Genomic DNA, 19,254 nt, shown 5'->3' on the forward strand with positions numbered 1-19,254 from the left:
TTACAGGGCCGGGCGCGGTGGCTCAGGCTTGTAATCCCAGCACTTTGGGAGGCCGAGGCGGGCGGATCACAAGGTCAAGAGATCGAGACCATCCTGGTCAACATGGTGAAATCCTGTCTTTACTAAAAATACAAAAAATTAGCTGGGCATGGTGGTGCATGCCTTTAATCCCAGCTACTCAAAAGGCTGAGGCAGGAGAATTGCCTGAACCCAGGAGGCAGAGATTTCAGTGAGCTGAGATCACGCCATTGAACTCCAGCCTGGGTAACAAGAGCAAAACTCCATCTCAAAAAAAAAAAAAAGAAATACAAAAATAAAATACAGTGTAACAACTATTGACATAGTATTTATGTCATATTAGTTCTGATGAGTAATCTAGCGATGATGTAACATACATAGCAGGCTGTGCGTATTTTATCTGCAAGTAGTGTAGGATGTCAGTTTCTTTTCTTTTTATTATTTTTGATAAAATATAAAATAATATTTTATAAAATAAGCCTCCTGGGTAGCTAGGATTACAGGCACGTGCCACCATGCCCAGCTAATTTTTTGTATTTTTAGTAGGGATGTGGATTCACCATGTTGACCAGGATGGTCTCAATCTCTTGACCTCGTGATCCACCCACCTCGGCCTCCCAAAGTGCTGGGATTATGGGCGTGAGCTACCACACCCAGCCAATGTCAGTTATATATGGAGCTTAAGCAATCCTTTCTATGAGAACTTGGTATTCTCAGGAGTTCTCAAGCTAATGCTCCATGGTAATTCTGTGTGAGTGTTAGAGAAGACATGTAGCCCATGGAAAACACACCAGGTATTTCTTAGTTATTATTATCAAATAATAGTATTCAATAATAGTTATTGTTGAATATGGATTTTGTTCAGTGGAAGGAAGGCTTTGGCAGAGGGGTGTCTGGTGGGTAGGGGCAGCAACAAACAAAGGCCATCACTGTTTTCTAGGGACAGAACCAGGCCCTTCTTTGGTGGAGACAATCTGAGATTGGTGTCTTCTTTGTGCCAGCTTCAGTGCAAAAGCTTGGTCCAATGAGGGCCCAAGAGCTGGACTCCAGCAGCAGCGGGCAGTGGGTGAGTGAAGCAGGCACTATCTATGAGTGAAGCAGGCAGAGGTTCCAGGCCTGTTTCCTCATGCAGAGGAGTGATGGGGTGGGAAGGGGGTGCAGTAAGGTGTACATGGGCTCCATTTTCAGACCAGGTATAGCTAGAAAAACTGATGAACAAGCAAAGTCCTCAGCCTCTGGGGACATGATGGCCTCTGAAGGCAAAAGTGGGGCTTGAAGCGCCTTGCAAAGTTGATAGGAGGAGAGAGGATATTGGGTGTTCATGGCACTAGGCAGGGTGTCAGGGCGAAGTTGTGACAGCAGAGGGAAGAAGGAGGAAGAAAAAACGGCTCCTGTGACCTGTGCAGCAGGGGTCTCTCAGGCTCAGGGAGGAGCACTTCTGCTTTTCTTTAACACTAACTCTAAACTGAAGCGTTACACACAGGCCTCTGCCAACACGATGTTTCTGTATTTATTTCCCCAGAGAAAAACAGAATGGGGACACTTATTACACCGAGGAACACGGACCCACAGAGGTCATCCAAAGTGCAATCAGCTTGTCCTCTGGGTGACTGTGGCTGGAGAGAGGCACTTGAATTATTCAGTGGCCCAGACATTCGGGCTGCCAGCAGACATGCACTCTGATCTCTCTGAATGAGAAAACCAGGTTCACGGATCTGCACAGACAGCCTCCCACTCCAAGCAGGACTCCCCAGAAAGTCAGGCAAGGAAGAAGGAGCAAGGGGACGGGCTCTCATTTTCTCTCCTACACTACGTCATCTTTAGCCTCTCATGTTGGCATTTGATCTGCTATTGAGTAGAATGGGGGAAAGAACTGGGTCTGGAGCCAGAGGTTAAAGTCACACCCCAGCTTGATTTCTGAGTTCAAATCCTGGCTCTGCCTTTACTAGCGGTGAGGTCTGAGCACTTCTTCAAAGTGTTCTTTGCCTCAGTTGGCTCATGTCAGAAGCAATGGTCATTATGGTATTTGCCTCAGGGGCTCATGTGAGAATTAATTGTAAATGTATGAACTTATTCACAACAGCCAATATGGGAACAACCTAAATGCCCATTGATGAGTAAAGAGATAAAGATAAAAAAATGTGGTTTGTGCAGTCATGTGCCAAATAACAATGTTTTGATTAAAGATGGGTCACACACCACACACAATGGTGGGTCTATTAAAATATAATGGAGCTACAGGCTGGGCGTGGTGGCTCACACCTGTAATCCAGCACCTTGGGAGGCCAAGGCAGGAAGATCATGAGGTCAAGAGATCAAGACCATCCTGGCCAACACAGTGAAACCCCATCTCTATTAAAATATAAAAATTAGCCGGGCATGGTGGTGCGCATCTTTAGTCCCAGCTACTTGGGAGGCTGAAGCAGGAGAATTGCTTGAACCCAGGAGGTGGAGGTTTCAGTGAGCTGAAATCACGCCACTGCAGAGTGAGACTCTGTCTCAAATATATATATATATATGAGCTAAAAACTTCCCGTCACTTCATGACGTCATCATCAAAGCACAACACATTACTCTTCTGTTTGTGGTGACATTGGTGTAAACAAACCTGCATCACTTCCAGTTGTATAAACCTCTAACACATACAATTACATACAGTATACAATACTTGGTAATGATAATGTATCTGTTTAAATATTTACAACACTATATTTTTATTAGTATTTTAAAGTAGCCTTTTTCTACTTGTATAAAAAGAGATAACTGCAAAACAGCTTCAGGCAGGCTGCCAGGAGGTTTCCAGAAGAAGGTATTGCTATTATAGGAGATGACAGCCCCATGCCTACTATTGCCCCTGAAGACTTTCCAGTGGGACAGGGTGTGGAGGCGAAGACAGTGATAGTGATGATCCTGACTCTAACTAACCTTAGACTTATGTGTGGGCTTGTGTCTCAGTTTTTAACAAACAAAGGTTTAAAAAGTAAAGATAAATAAATAAAAATTAAAACAAAGCTTATAGAATAAATATATAAAGATGGGTGTACAATGTGTGCTTTAAACTAATGTTATTATAAAATAGTGGAAAGACTTTTTTTAAAGCTTATAAAGTAAAAACATCACAATCATCTAAGTTTAATTAAAGAAGGAAAACTACTTCTTATAAATTTAGTGTAGCCTAAGTGTGCAGTGTTTATAATTTATAGTAGTGTACAGTAATATTCTAAGCCTTCACATTCACTCATACAAACTCATTGACTTGTGACCCAGAGCAACGTCCTGTTCTGCAAACTGTAATTATACTAAGTGTCCTATACAGGTGTACGATTTTCGTATTTTATACTGTATTTTTACTATACCTTTTATACATTTAATTACATTTAAATAAACAAATGCTTACCATTGTGCTACAATTACCTGCAGTATTCAGTACAGTAACATACTCTGCAGGTTGATAGCCTAGGCCATAGGCCATACTGAGACTGGGTTCCAGAACAGCTCACTCCCCAGTGGGCTGTTTTCTCCCAGGCTCTTGGTCCCTCACTCACCCAAGAATGGGAGAGAGGACCTCACTGGGCACGGTGCACTTGTAAGTAAATATCAGACCCCAAAAAGTTTTGCAGAAAGTGATTTATTTAGACAGAGAGAGAAGAAAAGGAGAAAGAAATGGAAAGAGAAAAGCAGCTTCCACAAGGTTGTGGAAGGAGATTCAGATATGGAGTCTGCACCGAGGTCAGAGAAGAGAACTTTTAACCTGGAAGGAATTCCAATTCCATTCAATTTTCCCATCCTATGAAAGGAGTTCCTTTAAACTTCTGCTGGAGTAACTGACCTTTGATTGTTTTCCCACTGGCGAAAGTTAAACAAAGCCTCTAAGATCCCAGATGGAGAGGTGGGTGGAGGTATGGCACTGGGATGTCCTTGCCTTTGCAACTATGCTCACTTGTGGACCCAGGAAGAGAATGTATTTTCTCAATACCACCTAGCCTAGGTGCATAGTAGGCTCTGCCATCTAGGTTTGTGATGTTTCCAGAATGACACAATTACCTAACAACACATCTCTCAGAACATATCCCCATGGTTAAGTGAAGCATAACTATATATATAATCGAATATTAACCTTAAAAAAGAAGGACATTTTGACATGTGGGAAAACATGAATAAGCCTGGAGGACATTATGCTAAGTGAAATAAGCCAGTCACAGAAGGACAGGCACTGCACAATCCCACTTATGTGAGATATTTGAAACACTCAGACTCATAGAATCAGAGAGTAGAGTGCTGATTAGCTAGGGTTTAGGGGAGGAGAAATTGGAAGTTACATTTAACATGTATAAAGTTTAGTTATGCAAGATTAATAAGTACTAGAGATCTACTATATAGCCTGATGCCTAAAGGTAACAACACTATATTGTATACTTAAAAATTAAGGGGGCAGATTTCATGTTCAGCACACAGATAAAAAGTGTGAAAGCATGCAAAGTGCTTATTCAGTGTCCTTATACCTAAGAAATGCTCCATATGCTGTAGCCATTATTACTATCACTGTGTCCCAAGTGCTGTAGCTGGAAAAGTTAAAAAGAGCCAGTGTCCCTTTGCAATTGGATTTCACAGTTCAGTGGCTCAGAAAAGGTAGCATATATATTCTAGGCTGGGACCACTGCCAGAAGACATTCCTTCTCACAGCCTGCAGACCATGCAATCAAGGTGCTGGCCTCCACAAGATAAACAGGCAAGACACTCCCCTGCTAAGGGGGCCCTGAGAATTAGATACGGGTTGCCACAAATCTTCCCTGCAGAAGAGATCTTACAAGTCTCACATTGAACTTTAATGAATGTTGTATCAGGAACCTAGAATCATGAAGACAGAGTGCAGCAGACTCTCATCCTCTAACATTAGAAGTTTGTTTCTTGACAGTCAATTACAAAAAAGAAAAAAAACAAATCCCAAATCTTCTGAAATATAACAGAAAAAAATCTACATAAATTAGTAATGAATGTTTAAGAGATCGTTTCTTTTAGACTTGTAAGAATATTAAGGCAAAGCTGCCTTTATGGAAAAACTATATTTGCAAATGAGGCAGCAAAAAGAATATATTTGCATTGTTGTTAAATAAAGTGTTTCCTGAAACTACCATAGCACTAGAACAAAAAGCACAATAAACAGAAAATCAAAAATGCAGTCATGTGAGGAGAGCAGTGGCTGGGAGCAGTGGGACAAGGACAAGGGACATGGTAGCTGCTCTTAGTGGACACCTGTGTCCCTCCTCCCTCTGAGGCCCCTGCCATCCAGCTCTCCAGAGGCCCCCTGACCTTCCTTCAAAGGCCCTCCCTCCAAGGGCACTCACCCTGGCTTCCTGACCCTCCACCCTGACTCCTTGAAGACAACATCTATTCATAGGCTCTCTCTTTTTCCTGCTGCTCCATCTTCTTGAGTTCTTAATATTCTTATGCCCTATAGATTCCTGACCTCTCAGCCCCAATTTTCTAATCTCTAGGGAACTTTTCTCAACTCTACACCCAGACCCATGGTTCTACCCTATCTCTATCATCTGTTGCATCTCAAACATTAATTCAAGGAGCCCACTCTAACCATTGCCTTTCCTTCTAACCCACAAACTCAAGTAGCCTGGCTGCAGAATCATCAGAAATTGCCATGTATGGCTCATAACTAAATATGTGTGTTCATCCATCTATCCATCTGTCTTTTCATTCAACCACTCATACATTCATTCTTCCATCTGTTCATCCATTTATTCATCTAGCCATCCATTCATCCATCCATCCATCCATCCATCCATCCATCCATCCATCCATCCATCCATCCATTTATCCATCCATCCAGCCTCATTGCAAGTTCATTTTCTTCACTACTTTAAATCTGTGGTTCTTACATGTAAATTTAACTTCTTTTCCCCCTTCTTACTCCATTGTAGTTATTTTGCCAAACACCAACCTTGAAGGAGACCACCCAAGCCTTTCTGTCTGCCTATACTTTTGGTATCATTATACACTCATGGTTTCCACTCCAACACTGCTTAGCCATCCCACGTGTTTCTCAAATATGTTCACATTCCCACTTTCCTAAATATGTCATGTGTTCTTCTCTTTTTTTGTCCCCATCACATCCCCAGAATCATCAGATGAACTGAGGTCACATCATACTAGAAAATAAAACCATTAGACCGAAACTGTTTCTATTTCAACATCTTAAGTGGGGTTGGGGTATGGAGCTACATTTGTGAATTTTTTACCTTATTCTCCTACCCTAAAATACACAGGCAGTGTCTCTCTTCTATTAAGTAGCTAGACATTGTTGATCATGCATTAGGTACTGCTTTCCAGTCCACTGTCATTACATCTCCACAACTACAAGCATATTATTTCTGTTTCAAAGATGAGAAAACCAAGGCACTAAGGTGCTACATAATTGTCCAAGGTTATGCAGTGGTGGAGCTGCGGCTTGAGCCAGGGAATGCCTTCCTCATGTGCAACTATCCCACCCTTCCTCACAGTCTCAGTTTTCTCCATCTATTTACATACAGTCTCACTTTCTGGGAGAAACTTGACAAGAACTTCAGACTTTCCAGTATTACTAGAATAGATTCCCTGGAGAAGTAGGGAAATTTCCTCCTGGAGAGACATTACTGGGACTGAGAATCCACCCTTATCATCCAGCCCTAATAGCAAATGTCACCTGTTGGAGCAGATTAACAGATTCTGCCAACAGTGGAGGATTTTCTCTCCCTAGAAACCCCAGTAGCTAAAGCCACTCTCTTGAGAGGGTAACCAGCCTAGCCTTCCTGAGGGGAGTGCTGTGAGCACAGTGGGGCCTGCTGCAGAGTCCTGGTGGTGCCCGGATGTTCTATCTCTGCAGCTCTGCATGACCTCTCCCTGCTTCCCTCTGCTCTCCTCCCAGGAGCTGCCAATCACATGCCATCCCCAAGGAGCCACTAATCCCCATGACAGGCTTATGGTCTAGTTGAACCAGCTGCTCTCTGGCCATGTGCATGATTTCTCCCTGTGACAGGGGCCTCTAATTATTCTCTCTTCATCTGCCATGATATCAGCCACAATCCGGGCAGCCTCATTAAAGTGTCCACCTGTCTGAGCACATTGTTAGGAGGATTCACCAGCTTCCAGGCCACACTGCTGCCTCCACCTGGAGAGGGGGCTGGTCCTGCAGAGGTACCTTTGGCCTGAGCCACTGTACCTCAGAAAGCTTGGGGCTGAGCAGGCCAGGGCCCTGCCAGGGCTCTGAGAGCTGGAGGGAAGGCTTTCTTGAGTTTCTCCTCTGTTGCAGCTTCCCCTGCTGGGCTTTGGCTTCAGCCAGATGTCAGGAATGTGCTCCCTGGCCTTGCCTCAAGGTTGAGAAAAAAGCTCCTTTGAATTTCAAAAGGAGATTGCCTTTTTGAATTCCTGTGTGGAATTCCTGCTTCCTTCTATAGAAAAAACAGTGCTTTCAAGATAATTTCACTGCGTCAGTGAAATAAAACTTGCTGCTCTAAGACCTTGAATGTTCAGCGAGGGAAGACATGAAATTCATGTCTAGGTGATCTTACGCCCTTTAAACAAATGAGGAAATTAAATTATTTCAATACATCTAGCTTCTCTGTGCATTGATTTCCTCATAGAAAAATAATTTATTTTTTCTACTTAATTCACAAGCTTGTTAGTAAAATTATATAAATAAATGAGTCTGAGAAATTTCCTGAAGCCTTCATTCTGAGCTCAGGAAATATTTAGAAAAAGAAAAAGATCTATCTTGGCTACAGAGAAGTTTTTAGCATTGTTATTCTCGTATTTGCCTTGCTATGACCCCACAGGAGTTGAGTGGTTTTGTACACAAAAGAAAATAACAAAACCTAGAATTATAATTAGTGATGAAGTAACAGGTTCACCAGCAGTCTTCAAAACCATACAGGACCTGCTGGCTTAAGGTAAGTCCTCACAATTTTCACATCTTCCTGTTCATTGGAAAACCCAAAAAATCCTGGGGAGAGCCCAGTGATTAAAGATAATTATAATCATAGTAACAATAATAGCCAGTCATCTAGCGAGTACTACAGGCCTAGGAGGTTCTAAATCTACATATGCATTATTTCAAATTATCCTGACAACAATAGGAAGAAACAATTATAATTGAAAAAAAAACAGATTGGAGAATGTAAGCAAACGGCCTCAGGTTACACATATAATAATAAAATAACCAGGGACTAATCCCGGGAGGTCTGATTTTAGAACTGATACTAATGACTATTCCATTATAGTATGTTGTATGACAGGGGAATTTTGAGGAGGAAAAGGAAAAATGAGGAGAATTGGTGAAGTGAGTATGTTTCACTGGGAAAGTCAAATTTTGAAATTAGGTTCACTTTTGTTTTATTTTATCTTATTTTAGTTTGAGATGGAGTCTCACTCTGTCACCCAGGCTGGAATGAAGTGGTGCCATGTCGGCTCACTACAACCTCTGCCACCCAGGTTCCAGTAATTCTCCTGCCTTAGCCTCCTGAGTAGCCAGGACTACAGGCACATACCACCATGCCCAGCTAATTTTGGTATTTTTAGTAGAAACAGGGTTTCACCATGTTGGCCATGCTGGTCTCAAACTCCTGACCTTGAGCAATCCACCCACCTTAGCCTCCAAAAGTGCTGGGATTACAGGCATAAGCCATGGTGCCAAGTCACCTGAATTTTTGACATTAAATTTTTGACATCTGTCCTTCACCTATGAACTAGAGGCTTCAGAACTTAACACTAGTACCTATCAACCCAGTTCATCCTCTTCCCCAGAAGCAGAGCTTTTCTGCCCCTGTCATCTCCCATAGTCTCATCCACTCATTGCTCTCACCTTCACCCTTGCTCTGTTTACATTTGCCTTCACTTCTTTGTGTAATGTCACTTATTCCATTCACCATTACAAATGCATGTTCCAGAAAAGGATCACTCAATCCTGCCCAAAGGGTTGGCCTTCAGAAGTGTGGTATATACTATTGTCCTGCCAGCAGAAGTCAGAGAAAGCTCTACTTTGCAATTATAGTCATCTGACAGAGGAGAGTATGTAGATTTATGAGAAACACAATATAAAGCTCCGTTTGGGATTGGGAATAAATATTTCAAGACAGTTTTCTTTGACATCACCCTTTTTACTGCAGCCACAGCCATGGTGCTTCAAGATACCTATCAAGTGGTATAAAAAAACATGATCTGAAGAGAAACTGCTTTTAAAATCTGCTTCTAAGCATACGAATTTCTACACCTGCTTCATAGCTTCTCACCACAAGCCTACCATCTTGTTTCAAGCCAAGTCCCCACATTTTGGTATTTTTTCAACAATACCCCACTCTACTGGTACCAATTTGCTGTATTACTCCATTTCACACTGCTGATAAAGACATACCTGAGACTAAGAAGGAAAAAAGGTTTAATTGGACTTATAGTTCCACATGGCTGAGGAGGCCTAACAATCATGGTGGGAGGTGAAAGGCCTCTCTTCCACGGCAGCAGCAAGAGGAAAAATGAGGAAGCAAAAGCAGAAGCCCCTGATAAACCCATCAGATCTTATGGACTTATTCACTATCATGAGAATAGCATGGGAAAGCCTGCCCTCCATGATTCATTTACCCTCCAAACATCCCTCCCATAACACATGGGAATTCTGGGAGATACAATTCAAGTTGAGATTTGAATGAAAACACAGTCAAACCATATCACCTGTCTCTACAAAAAAATACAAAACACTTATTTGGGTGTGATGGTGCATGTCTATAGTCCCAGCTACTTGAGGGACTGAGGTGGGAGGATTGCTTAAGCCCAGAAGATCGAGGCTGCAGTGCACTGAGAGCACACCATGGTACTCCAGCCTGGGCAACAGAGCAAGACCTTCTCTCAAAAAAAAATCAAGCCCATTCATTGATTACACTCTATGTCTCCTTTTGCACTACAATGGCAGAGTTTAGCTGTGACAAAAAGTCAGCAGTGTTTACTATCTGGCCCTTTACAGAAAATGCTTCTTGACCCTTGTTCTTGGTTCACAAGTGCTGAGACAACATGAAAAGCACCTTGATAGAAAATATTTCTAAGGTATAATTATTAACTTTATTTTTCTTTGGAGACAGGGTTTCATCAGGCTGGTCTTGAACTCCTGACCTCATAATCCACCCACCTTGGCCTCCCAAAGTGCTGGGATTACAGGCATGAGCCACCTCGCCTGGCCAACTTTTTTTTTTTTAACACAAGTTCTCACTGCCATTACCCAGGCTGAAGTGCAGTAGTGCAATCATGGCTCACTGCAGCCTTCACCTCCCATGCTGAAGTGGTCCTCCCACCACAGCCTCCTGAGTAGCTGGGACTACAGGGGCACACCACCACACCAGGCTAATTTTTGTAATTTTTGTAGAGACAGTTTTGTCATGTTGCCCGAGTCCAATTCCTGGGCTCAAGCGATCTGCCCACCTCTGCCTCCCAAAGTGCTGGGATTATAGGCATGAGCCAGCCTGCCAGCCAGTAACAACTCTTGAAAACAAATAATGTAAAGGCAGCCATATCCACACACACATTTCTAAGAAATCTATCTTGAGGGGTTATTGCTTTTCTTTTGAAGCTGAAATTCCTACTCACATATCTCTGAGTATTGCCAAGAATCTGGGGTCACATTCGTGTTCCCAGAGCATCAAAGATGTTTGTAAGCAAGTGCACATGTCATTCGATAACAGACATCCAACACAGTTGAGAAGAGCTTTATATGTAAATTCTATTTTATCAGTCTTTGATAAGAATCTTCAGCAAAATGAACCATGTCCATTTTGTGACTGTTATTCAAAGAACAGAACACCATGTGACTTAGAAAAGTACTAACACTCATTTCACATTTACCCCTCAGCCTCAAACAAAATGCCAGCCAGAACTCAGCCATGTGTGGCACCTAGTGGAGTTGAAAACTGCAGTGTCTTCTTGTTCCAGCCCTTGTTCCACCTCCAGTAAAGGTCAACAGGTGGGCGTGGGACCATGCCAGTCATGAGGTGATTCTACATCAGCTCTGAACCCCCACTTCCATACTCTGCTTTGTGATGCCAAGTCTCTGCAGACCTCATTTCTGCTTTGCTAGTTGACTTCCAGAAGGTTCTGCCCATAGGGTGTGTGAGGGGGACAACAGAAGGCAGGAGGAGGGAAAAGGGACTGGCTCCTGCCTGCTGGCTGTTTCTTTCAGTAGTGCCACAGCAATAGACTTTCATCACCCTGACAGAATCAACTGGGTCCAGTCTCCAGCAATTTTTTTTTGAGATGGAGTTTAACTCTGTTGCCCAGGCTGGAGTGCAATGGTGTGATCTTGGCTCACTGCAACCTCTACCTTTCAGGTTCAAGAATTTCTTCTGCCTCAGCCTCCTGAGTAGCTGGGATTATAGAAGTATGGGAACACGCCTGCTAATTTCTGTATTTTTAGTAGAAACAGGATTTCACCATGTTGACCAGGCTGGTCTTGACCTCATGACCTCAAGTGATCCACCTGCCTTTGCCTCCCAAAGTGCTGGGATTATAGGCATGGGCCACCATGCCTGGCCCTATTCTTCAGCTTTTTCACACACTCTCAGTGCCACCAGCACAGCCAAGCAGCACCCCCTTCCCAGGTGTCTGAGTCCCAGCTTTCCAGGTCCTCTCCTCCAAATTTCTAGTTCTGAGAATCCCAACCTATTCCCTTTGTTTCCCTAGACTGAGGCATGATGCCTACTTCCTAAAGGCTTTATCTCTGTGTTACCTCATTTTCCCTTTCTGCTCTTTTCAGTTCTCCCTACTGGATTAGCCAATCCCTTAGATTAAATTATCTCTGGTGAAATACCATTAAGTCTTGTGTTTTCCAGACTAGACCCTTACTAAGTCTACTAAGTCTAGTAAGGGTCTTGTCTGGAATGTTACAGAATCATTTGACACATAGGCATAAGAAGCAGAAAAAAAATGGATCTGCTAATGTACTTTTTTTTTTTTTGACAGAGTCTCACTCTGTCACCCAGGCTAGAGTGCAGTGGCACCATCTTGGCTCATTGTAACCTCTGCCTCTTGGGTTTAAGCAACTCTTATGCCTCAGCCCCTCAAGTCGCAGGGACTATAGATGTGTACCACCATGCCCAGCTAATTTTTGTATTTTTAGTAGAGATTGGGCCAGACTGGTCTTGAACTGCTGGCCTCAAGTGGTATACCTGCCTCAGCCTTGCAAAGTGCTGAGATTACAGGCATGAACAACAGGGCTGGTCAATTTTTTTTTAAAGATGGGGTTTCACCATGATGGCCAGGCCAGTTTGAACTCCTGACCTTAGCTGATACACCCGCCTCAGCCTCCCAAAGTGCTAGGATTACAGGTGTGAGCCACCACACCAGGCCCTCTGGTCAAGTTTTTTTGGCATGGTCTCATTTTGCCACCTAGACTGGAGTGCAGTAGCTCGATCTTGGTCACTGGCCACACCTGGCTAAGTTTTGTACTTTTTGTAGAAATGGGGTTTTGCCATGTTGCCCAGGCTCTTCTCAAACTCTTGAGCTCAAGTGATCCACCGGGCTCAGCCTCCCAAAATGCTGGGATTAGAGGCATGAGCCACCACACCTGGCGTTAATGCAGTAACTTGCTCAACCTCTTTGGCAAAAATTATTTCTTACAGAAATAGTGAGTAGAATAGTAGTTACTAGAGGCCAGGAAGGATGGGGGATAGGCAGAGGTTGGTTAAAATATACAAAATTATAGCTAGGTAGGAGGGATAAGTGCAAGTGTTTTATAGCATTGTAGGGTGCCTACAGTTAACAATAATTTATTATGAAGGTAGAGTATGGTGGTTCAAGCCTGTAATCCCAGCACTTTGGGAGGTCGAGGTGGGCAGATTGCTTGAGCCTAGGAGTTTGAGACTAGCCTGGGCAACATGGTGAGAACTTGTCTCTATGAAACATGCAGAAATAAGCTTGGCATGGGGGCATATATCTGGGGTCCCAGCTACTTGGGAGGGAGGCTGACCTAGGAGGATCACTGGAGCCTGGGAGGTGGAGGTTGCAGTGAGCTAAGACCATGCCACTGCACTCCAGCCTGGGAAACAGAATGAGATCCTGCCTGAAATTTATAATAATAACTTATTACATATTTTCAAGTAGCTAGATGAGAGGATTTTGAATGTTCTCAACACAAATAATAAATGTTTGAGGTGATGAATATGCTAATTATCCTGTTTTGATCACTACACATTGTATGCATCCAAATATCCCTATGTACCCCATAAATATGTACAATTGTTGTGTCAACTAAAATTATTTAAAAATATATTTAAAAAGAGAAAGACTGAACGCTCCTGAGAGCAGGGACCTCCTTTGTCGAGGTCAGGGCTGTGTCTTCATCAACAAAACACTTCCTGGGAACTAGTAGATGCTTAAGAAATAGGAGTTGATTGAGAGAACTCCTAAGAGCTCCACGAGGGCTCCCTAGGACTTTCACAGATTGTTGTATGCTGGAGGGAGAGGTCCATCTTGGCTGGTAAGAGAGGAAGTGGGGGAACAATCATCCCCTCCTCTACCTCTCCGACTCCATCCTTTCCTACCTTTCCCCTTCCCAGCTCTTCCCAGTTCTTCCCCAACCCTTCCCGGCTCCTCTTCCCTCTGCCCCTCCTGCCCTGGCCACCTACCGCTGCTCTTCCTCCCACTCTCTCCCCGCCCCTCAATCCTCCCTTCTCTGCCCTCCCCACGCCCCGCCACGTGAGCGCCCCCTGCGAGTGGCGCAGGCACCAGCGTGCAGAGGTCCGATGGCCGGCTGCGGAGGATGGCACAGGCGATGCTGCATTTGGCTCTGCTGCTTCTGGCCGTGACTTTCGCAGGTAGCCCTCGGAGCAATCGTAATGAGCCAGGACCTCCGGAGGAGCACAGGAGAGGGAGTCATGCTGGCGGCTCTGGGCGGCCTCGGCAACGGTACCCCCACATCCGTTACTGGCGGTTCCCCAGCGTACTTGCTAGGTGGAGGAGCACAAACCCTGGGGTGTGCGGGTGGCTTTGTGAAGTCAGCCACCCTCTTAGTTCTTGCTTGGGCTTTACTCCCAGCTCCAAGGGACACCTGATGTCTAGGGGGCTTTCTCTGTTAAAGTAGATTTTCTGGTACCCAAGATGAGGAGCTGAGCTTTAAGGTATGGCCCCCAAGGGACCCCGGCAGGAGATGGGCAGGGGTGGGGAATTGTGGATGCTGACAAGAAAGTGGCTTTTGTCTAACCACACTGGACACCTCTCTTAAAATGGAGTTTAAATGCTCCTATCTTGTATTAAATTTTGTATTTGTTACCCCAAGTTGCAAAGGAAAAGAACATCATGAACTATTAATTAAGGGTTACTTCCTGGGCCTGGTGCGGTGGCTGAGGCCAGTAGTCCCAGTTACCCCGGAGGCTGAGGTGGGAGGTTTGTTTGAAACCAGCAATTGAGGCTGCAGTGCACTAGTGCCACTTTTATTCCATAGTTTCAAAGCCCTTTCTCAACCAAACCTAAAGAGAACAGAACCAAATGTGCTTGTGGAAAGAAGTGCCATACAAAAAGGAATGCCCTTTCTGGCGGAAGCAGGAAGGGAACAGTCCCAAGAAAGTAGGCCTTAGAGGGGAAAATAGAAGCTGTGGCCTGGATAAATCCCAAACTGGACTTTAAAGCAACCTAATGAGGCTGGTCGTGGTGGCTCAAGCCTCAAATTCCAGCATTTTGGGAGGCCTAGGGAGGAGGATCGCTTGAGCTCAGGAGTTCAAGATCAGCCTGGGCAACATAGCAAGAACTTACTAAAAAAAAAATCTTATGAACAATACCTTACCTTGATCCCATACTGCAAACTGTCTATGCTTTCTTCCTGCAGGCACTCTGGCACCTCGATTTGGTCAGGCTTCAGAATACAGAACGGGAAGTAGGAAGCCACTTGTACTGTTTCTAATAATACAGTGAAGCCCAAAACCGTTTGGGAGGGAGGCTGGTTATCAGGTCTTACCTACTGCTTTTGAAAACCACTGAGGACCGCATTTAAAACCAGGTTCTCAGGCAGGACTTTTGTTCAGATAAAAGGTACATTTTAGTTGAAAACCACTCAGTCTTTGTTCGTGTTAATATTTCCTTTAAAGACACAAAAGGTCCTTGGAAAAATAGTTATGCCTTGTACTAGACATTTTATGTACTTTACCAAATTAAATTCTGAGGATGTACATGGAGACCAACAGACTGAGAACAAGCAGGCTATTTTTTTCAGGGCTTGGTATGGTAAGGCGTCAGCCACTGTCACTTGCTTTTCAGTAGGGACTTGAGTCAAAGAGAGAAGTGGGAAAACTATAGTGGAAAATAGGAATGGTTTCAGGTATGGCCTGCTTGGAGGCACGGGGATGCTGCAGGTGGGCTAACTAGAAGCAGGACATTCTATGGCATTGTTTAGGGGTGATATTTGGTTTTCTCCGATTGTTTTACGTTGGAATCGAGGACAGAAATTAAGGAAGCTATCAGTTAGTAATCAAGTCCTAACCATTTTGTGGCCAGGCACGGTGCTCATGCCTGTAATCCCAGCACTTTGGGAGGCTGAAGTGAGTGAATCACCTAAGGTTAGGAGTTTGAAACTACCCTGGCCAACATGATAAAACCTTGTCTGTACTAAAAATACAAAAAAGAAATTAGCTGGACGTGGTGGCACATGCCTGTAATCCAAGCTACTGGGGAGGCTGAGGCAGGAGAATTGCTTGAACCCAGAAGGTGGAGGTTGCAATAAGCCAAGATCACACCACTGCACACTAGCCTGGATGACAGAGTGAAACTCCATCTCAAAAAAAAAAAAGTCCTAGCCGTTTGGGCTGTTGGTTAAAGGGTTTATTGTTTGACTTCCGGACTATCACTAGAGAGAGCAATCTGATTTCCTACAAGTCCGACTTATAGCCTGCTGACGTCCTGGCTGACGTTATTCTGAATAATGGTTTGGGTCCCTGGGCAGGTTGCTGCAGGTTGGGGGTCAGAGTTCTGTATTATATAAGGTCTAGTCATTGTCTGTGTATGTGGTCTCTCAATTTTCACAATGCTGTTGTAAGATAGACATTATTTGACATATGAGGGTGTTGACTTCAGTAGGTTAACTTTGAGCATTCAGCTCACAGTAGATCTCTTCCAGGAAGCCTCCCCACCCTATTCCCTTCCTCCAAAGCATAGATATATACACACACTTTCTCCATGTTTCTCTCTACTGCATCATCATCACCAGTATAACAGCAAATACTTAGATACCTACATGCCACACTAGTGTTCTAAACGCTTCATGTATTATAACTAATTTCATCTTTCACAGTACTGTGAGGTAGAGAACATTATTTGATTATTACCCTTTGGTCAAGGTCACATGGGAGTGGTGGGCTATGCTTCAAATCCAAGCAGCCTGACTCCAGACCCAGTGCTTTTCTCTACCCCATCACAGCACTGCATTGTAATGGCCTGCTTGCCTATTTCCAGGAAACTGCATACTCCTGTTGTCAGGGAAAACGTCTTATTTGCTATTTGGTGCTCAGTCTTCAGCATCTCATGGATGCCCAGTAACACTTTTAGCCAGTGATTCAGTTTGCTTGGGTTTGATTTCCTTTTATAAAATGGGAATTATGGCCAGGTGTGGTGGCTCACACCTGTAATCTCAGCACTTGTGCAGACTGAGGTGGGTGGATCACGAGGTCAGGAGTTTGAGACCAGCCTGGCCAAGATGGTGAAACCCCCTGTCTACTAAAAATACCAAAATTAGCTGGGTGCAGTGGTGAGTGCCTGTAATCCAAGCTACCTGGGAGATTGAGGCAGGAGAATTGCTTGAACCTAGGAGGCAGAGGTTGCAGTGAGCCGAGATCAAGCCATTGCACTCCAGCCTGGATGACAGAGCAAGACTTCATCTCAAAAAAAAAAAAGAAAATGGGAATTATGGTACCTTTGTTTCAAGGCTGGGATTAGGGTGACTGAGATCCTACATGCAGAATTTAAGAAGGCACTCATACTCAGGAGCTAAGGCAAGTGCTATAGGACATGCTTCTTTTTTTTTTAGATGGATCTCACTCTGTCACCCAGGCTAGAGTTCAGTGGCGAGAGCTCTGCTCACTGCAACCTCTGCCTCCCAGGTTAGAGTGATTCTCCCACTTCAGCCTCCTGAGTAACTGGGACTATAAGCATGTGCCACTATACCCAGCTAATTTTTTTATATTTTTAGTAGAGGCAGAATTTCACCATGTTGGCCAGGCTGGCCTCAAAGGATCCACCCACTGCAGCCCCCCAAGGTGCTGGGATTACAGGTATGAGCTGCCTCCTGGCCTGGACCTGCTATCATTTGACAGGATTGTTAAAGGATGATCCACACAAGAGATCTTTGGTTTGACTGGTTTTCGTGCAGTGGTGTTTACAGCTAATTGGTCACAACCACAGACTTCTCTGTTCCTTTTCCATTCTTCTGCTTCACTTGACCAGCCTAAAGAAAAACAAAAGGGAGGGAGAGAGAGAGAGAAAGATCTTTGGTTTTTCTTTTTTCCCCTAATTTCTATTGCCACTGCTTTAATTTATGTCCTCCATTATCTCTTTCCCAGATTAACATAGTGGCTTTTCAATGGGTTTTCCCTACCTTTTTGGTATCTTCACTTTCCAGTTTTAGTTCCTGCTACACACTGCTGCTACAATTAGTCTCTAAAACCTTGACTGAGTGTAGCGTGTCTCTGTGCAAAATCTTCAAGGACTTCTCATTGCCCACAGAAAAAGTCTAACCTCATTTACACAGCCTGTTTTTCTACCTGTACCTTCTGGTGCTTTCTCATAGTTTATCCTCCTTTATCTTTACTGCCACACTGTTTGATTACTGTAGTTTGTTTGTTTGTTTGTTTGTTTGTTTTTGAGACAGAGTTTTGCTCTAGTTGCCCAGGCTGGAGTGCAGTTGCATGATCTCAGCTAACTGCAATCTCTGCTCCTGGGTTCAAGTGATTCTTCTGCCTCAGCCTCTCAAGTAGCTGGGATTATAAGCACGCACCACCATGCTCGGCTAATTTTTGTATTTTTAGTAGAGATGGGGTTTTACTGTGTTGGCCAGGCTGGTCTCAGCCTCCTGATCTCAGATGATCTGCCTGCCTTGGCCTCCCAAAATGTTGAAATTACAGGCATAAGCCACTGCGCCCAGCCTGATGACTGTAGTTTTATAGTAAGTCACCAAATGAGGAAGTGAGGAAGTGTGTATCCCCCAACCTTTTCTTCTTTTTCTTTTTTTTTTTTTTTTTTTTTTTGAGACAAAGTTTCGTTCTTGTTGCCCAGGCTGGAGTGCAACGGCATGATCTTGGCTCACTGCAACCTCCACCTCCCGGATTCAAGTGATTCTCCTGCCTAAGCCTCCCAAGTAGCTGGGAATACAGGCACGTGCCACCACACCAGGCTAATTTTGTATCTTTAGTAGAGACAGGGCTTCTCCATGTTGGTCAGGCTGGTCTGGAAATCCTGACCTCAGGTGATCCGCCTGCCTTGGCCTCCCAAAGTGCCAGAATTACCAGTGTAAGCCACTGTGCCTGGCTTCTTCTTTTTCAAGAATGTTTGGTTATTTGGAGTACCTTACCTTTCCATCTGAATTTTAAGATCAATTTGTTGAAGATGCTTATCAGATTCAAGAGTTTTTGGGCTGAGGCGATGGGGTCTTCTAGGTATACTATCATGTCGTCTGCAAATAGAGACAGTTTGGCTTCCTCTTTTCCTATTTGAATACCCTTTATTTCTTTTTCTTGCCTGATTGCTCTGGCTATAACTTCCAGTACTATATTGAATAGAAGTGGTGAAAGAGGGCATCCTTGCCTAGTGCCAGATTTCAAAGGGAATGCTTCCAGTTTTTGCCCATTCAGTATGATATTGGCTGTTGTTTTGTCATAAATAGCTTTTATTACTTTGAGATATGTTCCATCAATGCCTAGTTTATTGAGGGTTTTTAGCATAAAGGGCTGTTGAATTTTGTCAAAGGCCTTCTCTGCATCAATTGAGATAATCATGTGGTTTTTGTTTTTGGTTCTGTTTATGTGGTGAATTACATTTATAGACTTCCATATGTTGAACCAGCCTTGCATCCCCAGGATGAATCCTACTTGATCATGATGGATAAGTTTTTTGATGTGCTGTTGCAATTGGCTTGCCAGTATTTTATTGAAGATTTTTGCATCTATGTTCATCATGGATATTGGCCTGAAGTTTTCTTTTCTTGTTGAGTCTCTGCTGGGTTTTGGTATCACG

General features: G+C 43.8%; 1 long non-coding RNA gene across 6 annotated transcripts in view; it reads right to left on the reverse strand.

Annotated features, from left to right (window-relative positions):
* Nucleotides 1-19,254, reverse strand: part of LOC128930806 (uncharacterized) — a 163,560-nt gene that overhangs the window by 20,110 nt on the left and 124,196 nt on the right. For 4 of the 6 annotated variants that reach the window (XR_013526850.1, XR_013526851.1, XR_013526852.1 and 1 more), the window contains one exon: nucleotides 15,095-17,470. The exons of the other annotated variants lie outside the window; for them this stretch is intronic. This is a non-coding gene — a long non-coding RNA (uncharacterized LOC128930806). Of the gene's footprint in view, nucleotides 1-15,094; nucleotides 17,471-19,254 lie in introns of those variants that run through there. 6 annotated transcript variants of the gene reach the window in all.

This window comes from Callithrix jacchus, chromosome 15 (genome assembly GCF_049354715.1).
Source record: "Callithrix jacchus isolate 240 chromosome 15, calJac240_pri, whole genome shotgun sequence".
In the NCBI taxonomy this organism is placed as follows: domain Eukaryota; kingdom Metazoa; phylum Chordata; class Mammalia; order Primates; family Cebidae; genus Callithrix; species Callithrix jacchus.